The sequence below is a fragment of the Haematobia irritans genome, chromosome 5 (genome assembly GCF_050003625.1).
Source record: "Haematobia irritans isolate KBUSLIRL chromosome 5, ASM5000362v1, whole genome shotgun sequence".
NCBI lineage: Eukaryota > Metazoa > Arthropoda > Insecta > Diptera > Muscidae > Haematobia > Haematobia irritans.
Window position 1 is genome coordinate 49,800,052 of NC_134401.1, and position 9,477 is coordinate 49,809,528.

Genomic DNA, 9,477 nt, shown 5'->3' on the forward strand with positions numbered 1-9,477 from the left:
GTTGATGAATTTCCATGGTTTCACAATGTGATATGGTTTTTATCTACTCACCCATATGTTGAATATTAACTCATATTAACATGATTGTTCTTGTCACAATACCACATACATATTACTTGGGTTCATAAGGATAATTTTCACAACATCTGTCTCCTCCAATGATGATGAGTATATGAATATGTGTTTGTTTGCTTCAGATACTTTTCCATGAACCATAATTTTTGTGGTTAATATTTCTGTTTTGTGTCACAAGTAACGATGTAGTACAGAGACACATATAGAATTTATTAGGTTTATGTTTATTTTCTTATATACTTCAATTTATCCTTGAGAGTTTGTCTTTTGTAATATCCTTAATATCTTAACTGTGTTTGTTCTCTTTTTGTTTGTTTTTTTTATGATAAGATTTACTCTAGGAATAAATCTACCATACGAGAGTTCTCCTTTCAAATATGGAAACGCAATATATGAAAGTTTTACATATTAATTTGGAGAATTTCTTCTTCCTTGTATTTCTTGTTGGCTTTTAAAATCTCTTGGTTGGCTCTTGTGTCTCTCTCTTTTGTATCTCAAATGCCACAATTCACAAGACTTCATATTTTTCCAGTTTGTCGTTAAAATAATTTGTTTGGTTGTTATTGTTTACACCCCATAAAATCTCATATTTCCTGGAATGCGTAAACACTTCCTTTTCTATGCTTGTAGCAGCATTTGTAAGCAATGCAATCAAAAATATAGATCAACTTTTCCTGTTTGCAATTTACATATAAATGTTGTCAACTTTATTATTATTACATACCCCTTTGTTGGAGTGTCATGTGTATGGAGTATGGAGCTATATGATGTAGCAGATTGCCATGTTATGAAAGATACGAGCTATGCCCTTATAATTTAAACGAAATATAATTTTAATGGAAATTGCGATCCAAGAATAAAATCTTAGCAAACGCAGGATATACAAAATTCATCTGTTTAAAAAAGATATAGGGGATTAGATCCCATATTTTATGTAGTGATCTTTTCATAATTTTATAGTGTGGACGGATAGCGTGACAATATGGTAGGATCTATATATGTACTATGAAAAAAAAAAACATACTAAGGAGTTTTTATTTAAATTTTACTTGTATATTTTTATACCCTCCACTTTGTCATTCCGTTTGTAACACATCGAAATATTGGTCTAAGACCCCATAAAGTATATATATTCTAGGTGGTGAAATTCTGAGTTGATCTAGCTATATCCGTCTGTCTGTGGAAATCACGCTAACTTCGGAACCAAAAAAGCTATCGACTTGAAACTTGAAAGTAGTTGTTATTAATGTAGGTCGGATTTTGCTTGCGGATCCTCTTGGAGGAGCAAATTTCATCCGATCCGGTTGAAATTTGGTACGTGGTGTTAGTAAATGGTCTCTAACATTCCTGCTAAAATTAGTCCATATAGGTCCATAATTATATATAGCCCCCATATAAACCGATCCCCAGATTTGACCTCCGGAGCCTCATGGCGGAACAAATTTCGTCCGATTCGGTTAAAATTTTGTGCGTTATATTAGTATATGGCCTCTAACAACCATGCAAAAATTGGTCCGTATCGGTCCCTTATTATATACAGCTCCCATATAAACCGATTCCCAGATTTGGCTTTAGGAGCCTCTTGGAGGAGCAAATTTCATCCGATCGGGGTAAAATTTGGTACGTGAAGTTAGTATATGACCTCTAACTTGGAGGAGCAAATTTCATCCAATCCGTTTGAAATTTGGTACGTGGTGTTAGTATATGGTCTCTAACATTCATGCTAAAATTAGTGCATATAGGTCCATAGTTATATATAGCACCTATATAAGCCGATCCCCAGATTTGACCTCCAAAGCCTCATGGAGGAGCAAATTTAATCCGATTCGGTTAAAATTTGGGACGTTATATTAGTATATGGTCTCTAACAACCATGCAAAAATTGGTCCGTATCGGTCCCTAATTATATATAGCCCCCATATAAACCAATTCCCAGATTTGGCTTTAGGAGCCTCTTGGAGGAGAAAATTTCATACGATTCGGTTGAAATTTTCTGTGTTGTGAAAGTATATGGCCACAAACAACCATGCAAAAAATTTATCCATATAGGTCCATAATTATATATAGCCCCTATATAAGCCGATTCCCAGATTTTACCTACGGAGTCTCTTGGAGGAGCAAATTTCGTCTGATTCGGTTAATATTTTGGACGTTATATTAGTATATAGTCTCTAACAACCCTGCAAAAAATGGTTCATATCGGTTCATAATTATATATAGCCCCCTATAAACCGATACCCAGATTTGACCTCGAGAGCCTCTGGGAAGAACAAATTTCTTGGCAAATTTCATTCGATTCGGCTGAAATTTGGTACGTTGGGTTAGTATTTCACTTCTGCCTCTATTTTATCGCGCAAAACTTCATACCGGTCAAGCACTGAATTATATAGATTTTTAATCTGCCTCTTTTGCCAAATATATACCCCGTTTGGACTAACTTCCAATTAAGAAGACGATGTTAAGGAGTTTTAAAATACTTTGCCATCGGCAAGTATTACATAAACAGAAATAATACGTTCCATAGTCGTGAACGGACGGTGACAAAATGAAACGGAAACGTTCACAAAAAATCAAAACGGAATGTTCACAATTTCACGATTTCATGAACGGCATTCGTTTTTCTTTGGCCATGAAACGTCTTAAAATAATCGTTAGATGTTATTATGGCAACTCCCTCTGTGGTATAATGTGCTAAGGCGACTGTTAATGCGTATGGTGCAGAAAACACAGGTTCGAGTCACGCTAGCGGAAATCCTTTTTTATACCCTTCACCACTACTGTGGTACAGGTTATAATAAGTTTGTGCATTTGTATGTAACGCCAAGAAATAGTGGTCATAGACCCATATTTTAGTATACCGATCGGCTTAGAATTAGATTCCGAGTCGATTTTGCGATGTCCGTCTGTCTGTCTGTCTGTCAGTCCGTCCGTCTGTCTATATATATAATTTTGTGCACAAAGTACAGCTCGCAATTTAAGTCCGATCGTCCTCAAATTTGGCATAGGGCCGTTTCGTGGGACGGAGACAATCGCTATTGGTTTTGGAAAAAATCGGTTCATATATCTTTATCCCCGATATGGTCATAGTTAGCGTGTTTCACAACCGATTTTCTTGAAATACCGTACATCTAAATATTTTATGAATCTCGAAGATCTTGCAAAATATCAGCCAAATCGGTTCAGATTTAGATATAATTCCCATATATATCTTTCGTCCGATTTAGACTCATATGACCACAGATCCCAAAGTTTACTACCGATCTTCGTGAAATTTTGCACAGAGGGTAGAATTGACATTCTACCAATGCTTGGTAAATTTGATTGAAATCGGTTCAAATTTAGATATAGCTCCCATATATAACTTTCGTCCGATTTGAACTTATATGGCCTCAAAATCCAGGGTTTTGCCGCGATTTGCTTCAAATTTCGAACAAGGAGTACGTTTAGTTGTATCGGTAATTGTGCCAAATTTGGTTGAAATCGGTTCAAATTTAGATATGGCTCCCATATATATCTTCCGTCCGATTTGCACTCATATGACCAGGGGGGCCAAAGTTATACTCCCATTTGCGTGAAATTCCGCATAGATAGCAGAATTATTATTCTAACTATAGATGTCAAAATCGGTTCAGATTATATATAGCTCCCATATATACGTACACCAGAGTTGGGGAAATATGGCAGACTGTTACACATTTTAGACCCATTTTCAATGGAAGTTTCCTACAATTAACTGGATAGCGTTAGCCGATTAAAATTTTAATTTCAGAGATTTTGTAGAAGTAAAAAATTGTCTCCTTTATATAGCTTCCAGCAAATGTGAAGTAAAGGGTGATTTGTTAAGAGCTTGATAACTTTTTTTAAAAAAAAAAAACGCATAAAATTTGCAAAATCTCATCGGTTCTTTATTTGAAACGTTAGATTGGTCCATGACATTTACTTTTTGAAGATAATTTCATTTAAATGTTGACCGCGGCTGCGTCTTAGGTGGTCCATTCGGAAAGTCCAATTTTGGGCAACTTTTTCGAGCATTTCGGCCGGAATAGCCCGAATTTCTTCGGAAATGTTGTCTTCCAAAGCTGGAATAGTTGCTGGCTTATTTCTGTAGACTTTAGACTTGACGTAGCCCCACAAAAAATAGTCTAAAGGCGTCAAATCGCATGATCTTGGTGGCCAACTTACCGGTCCATTTCTTGAGATGAATTGTTCTCCGAAGTTTTCCCTCAAAATGGCCATAGAATCGCGAGCTGTGTGGCATGTAGCGCCATCTTGTTGAAACCAAGTTCAGTTCTTCCATTTTTGGCAACAAAAAGTTTGTTAGCATCGAACGATAGCGATCGCCATTCACCGTAACGTTGCGTCCAACAGCATCTTTGAAAAAATACGGTCCAATGATTCCACCAGCGTACAAACCACACCAAACAGTGCATTTTTCGGGATGCATGGGCAGTTCTTGAACGGCTTCTGGTTGCTCTTCACTCCAAATGCGGCAATTTTGCTTATTTACGTAGCCATTTAACCAGAAATGAGCCTCATCGCTGAACAAAATTTGCCGATAAAAAAGCGGATTTTCTGCCAACTTTTCTAGGGCCCATTCACTGAAAATTCGACGTTGTGGCAGATCGTAAGTCTATTCATGATGAAATGTCAAAGCATACTGAGCATCTTCCTCTTTGACACCATGTCTGAAATCCCACGTGATCTGTCAAATACTAATGCATGATAATCCTAACCTCAAAAGAATCACCCTTTAGTTGAGATGGTAACACAAATTTTGGCTTACATAGGGGTGAAGGGTATAATATAGTCGGCTCCGCCCGACTTTAGAATTTACTTACTTGTTTTTTTTTTTAATTTGGTTTATAAAGTCGTAACCATAACGTTTTCAGATCATGAACGCCGGTTGTTGTTTTGACAACGCATGGTGTCATTTTATCGTTGTCAGATTGACACCGCCTGTTCTCAGTTTGACACCACATGTGTGTTGATTCACTTTCATGAACGAATCGTTTTGAAATGAGCACGCCGTTCATGATTTCTTCTATGGGTGTACCTCTGTAAAATAAATATATGTGCAAAAATTGTTCCATTTCTCTTTTGGACGAAAATAACGGTACTTAAATTTTTACTTTTTAACGATGTTTATCACCCTCTATGCTATGCTTATCATTAGCGATTTTGTTGCTAGACACCAATTCGACACCAATTCAATTATTGGAATGGACCTAGCTGGCAAAAAAATTTTAGAAATTACATCGGCGACAAATCGACAGCGCAATACGATTAGCAATTTTTTTAAAAAAATCCCACAAACTATGGTTGTGGTAAACGCAGTGGGCGCATTCCAATGAAAATATGAGCTGCAGAGAAATAAAAGTAGAATTGGGTCTGAATGTGTCTAGGCAACGAATTCAGCAAATTATCAAGCACGATATAGGACTAAAATACGAAAATAAAATTCATAAACCGCAGTTAACACAACACCATAAAACTGTTCGTATTTTTTTTTTTTTTTTGCTGAAAAATACAAGTTTTTGGACGAAGAGTTCGAAACGGTTATATTTAGCGACGAAATGGTCCTGATGGCCATCACAAATATTGGCGAGATTTTCGGTACCCTCGTCAAACTTGATATAAACGCACCCACAGGGGTCGATCTCCTATGGTATGGACAGCTTTTGGAGCACGAGGAAAATCTAACATATGTTTTGTCCCCACTAAAATGAACGCAGAGATATATGTCGATTTATTGGAGTACAATTTAATAGATTTTGCATATGAGTTATATGGTGAAGTTTGGACTTTCCAACAAGATAATGCTCCCATCCATGTTGCACGCCTCACAAAAAAAACTTGTTTAAGTCGCGTGATATACCTTTAGTAGACTGGCCAGCGCTAAGTCCCGATCTAAATCCTACACGCAAAAAAATAATTCTTTCCTCCCAAACGAAATTTTAGACAAACAAAGTTCGTTTCTTATTTGCTTTTCGCTGTAAGGAAGTGTATTTGGAAGAAAAGTATATACTTTTTGTGATAAACATTTATTCGTTTCCAGGATGTAACAACAATTTCATAAAGACTAACTAAAAAAAATTTTTTCTTGCTAATTGCATTTTCCCTCACATCTTTCTCACATCCACGAGTTTTTTAGTTCTTAACACCTTTTCCTGTAATACCAACAATGTAGAAGAAATTATACGAATTTATAAATTTTAAAAATTTTTTTACCTTTCGCCTGGACGGAGAATCGAACCGCGGACCATGCACTTTGTAAGCCAACACACTAACCACTGAGCTATGTACCTGTTATGGTCATCAATAGATAATTATCCATATAAGTTATATTTATATAGCATAGCTTGCGGCGCCCACGAACTGAATAAACAAAGTTTATTTAACAGAAACAAACATTTAGTTTGGCACCGTGGAGCAGTGGTTGCTACGTCTGACTCTCATGCCAAGGGTCGTGGGTTCGATCCCTACTTCGACCAAAGGGTTTTTTTTTTTTTTTTTTTTTTTTTTTTTACATACATTCCACATATGTTCGGAAGATTCCGAAAAAATGTTCAACATTACATTGTACTATATTAAATTTTGAACTGTAAAATGTGTTTTATTAAAGACCAAAAGTCAGAAAAGAACAGTGTTTGATATAAACGAAATGGACTCTGTTGTTGTTTCAAAAATAACTTTTTTTATTTAAAAAATAAAAACTTTGTAACAAACGAATTTTTTTGGTGGTAAAAGTTTAAAATTTTCGAAGCAATTCAAAAAACTCTAACAAAAGAAAAACGTTTTCGGTACACGTTTTCCAAACGTTTTTTTTCTTTGCGTGTATAGATGATCTCTGGGGCATATTCTCCGCTAAGGTATTTGCGAAGTCCAAGCAATATACAACACCCAAAGAACTGAAGTCTGCAATTACGGTGGATTGGGAAAAATCGATATGGCAACTCCGAAAAACTTGGTATGTTCTATGCCTCGCCGATTACAGTTCTAATAAACAAGGACAATACTATATCGTATTCAGGCCCGTCTTTCCCACAGGGCACTCTGGGCACGTGCCCAGGGCCCCGCTATAAATAAGGGCCCCTAGCTCCTGCCAGATTGCTGAATGTTATTATGTAGATGTTAATGAGAAAGAGTTAGAAATAGAATGTTTGCACTTAACAGAATACTTGAAAATTATGGATAGTGAAAATGAGGGAACTAATTCTATGTTAAAACTCTCCAAAGAAAACAACATTGACGACACATTTCCAAATGTAGAAATCGCAATCAGAATTTTTTTAAGCATGATGGTTACTACCTGCAGTGGGGAAAGTTCCTTCTCCAAACTAAAAAGAATTAAAAATGAAGTGAGAAGTACAATGCTTCAAAAGAGATTAAGATTAGGAAGATCGCTGATGTCCATAGAATCCCAGCAAAAAAAGCGTCGCCAAAAAAGTAGTGAAAATGTGCTTTTTGAATCCGGAAGTGATGAAAAATTGGCACAGAAGCGATTAATTTAACATGGGTTTTTTATATGACGGATGTCCACCATTTCCACAGCCGTAGCGCTACATTTGCTTCACTTCTTAAGGTGTGCTCCGAATTCAGTGTTTTGGATGTAAATTTAAAAAAAAAATTGATATTTTGCCAAAAAAAAATAATTTTTTATAATTTTGTTTAATGCATTCTAACCTTTGTTCGAAGCTTTTGACCTCAAATATTTCAAAAAATTCGCAATTTTTATAGAATGCATTTAGCATATTTTTGACAAAATTTAAATAAATTGTACACTTTTATTAATCCTTACTCTGTTTCTAACCTATTTGAAACAAAACAAGTATATACAGCAGTAAGTTCGGCCGGGCCGAATCTTAGATACCCGCCACCATGAATCAAATATAATAGTTTACTTTGAAAACTCTCCGTCGTAGTGGGTTACTTGATAATATCTTCTCCCAAGCAAATCAGTTCAACCAGTACGCTTCCCGAAGAAAAAATTTAAAGATTCTACCTATGAAGACCAGATCAGATTCTGAATTTATGAGAACCAATTTTGGTTGAGTTTTTGAGAAATCATAAACATATAGTGTATATGATGAAATAATGCCTTGATTTGAAATCTTAAATCTGTAGATGTAGATCCGCCATTATTTAAATGAATACGATGAGTAAAATCTGGAAATTTTATTTTCAGTTTCAAGCAATTTTCATGATCAGTGCGCCTGCTATACCCTGAAAGAAGTGTTTTCTTTTCTGAGGAACGAAATTTTAGACAACAAAGTTTTCTTTTGACACAAATTTTATGTATTTTATCTATGTATTTTAGTAACGTACACTGAAAAAACAGTGAACCCTTTTCCATTGCAAAATGAACTAAACTGTAGTAATATTGACCATGATTTAGCCCTTAAGATTTTTTTCAACTTGTCTAGTTTATAATTCTCTTAAATTTTAGTTAATCTATAACATTGTATTTTAGTTCATTTTTACCACACCATAAGATTTATATACCCCTACCAAGTTAAAAAGTCAGTATTATTTTGGTTTAATTGCTTATTTTTTGGGAAACCCGATAATAAAAAATAGTTAACAGTCTCTTTAAAATATCGACGACTGAACTACTTTTAAATCAATAATTCCACAGTACAGAGAAATTAAATAGTTAAAGGAACAACAAACCGTTTTACTATTATGAAAATGTTCATACAATAAAATTAAACTTTAAGCAAAAGTACTTTATTATAAAAACTTATGATGAAAGTTCTTAATACAATACAATAAAAATTATGACCACGTGGAAAAAGAAAATAGTTTATTTTAACTCGCTATTTGGACATTTTGACTTTTCCTTAGTTTTTTATTCATCGTTAGTATATTCACATATCTTGCTGAAAAAAATGGAAGGAATAATGAAAATTGTTAAAAATTAACATGTAATAAAATATATTTTTTAATCTCTTTAAATTAGCTTGTAACTTACCATATTTGGGGGCATTTTATTAAATGGTGTAAGGAATTCAACTTTTCTTAGATAAACGTACCTCATAAAGTTTGTACCTGAAACAATTAGAGAAATAATGAATTAAGTAATATATTAACTCATAAAACTGTGTTGTTATCGAAGTGAAGGACATAATACAATAAATATTCTTGTCAAAAGAAAGCCAAAGTTTTAATATAAAACTTACCAATTCTCTATTAAATTGTACGCTGAGGTTAAAAAGTTATCGAAATTCATTTGGGGATACTCTGAAATTAAATATTTATTTTTTACATTAAATAGAAAACATTAAATTGGTTTCCAAAAAATCTAATTTAAGAAATAATATGCATAAAAAAACTAAATATTCTGGTTAAAAGAATGTTAAAGAAAGCCTACCAATTCATAAAAATGTTTCCAAATTGTTATTC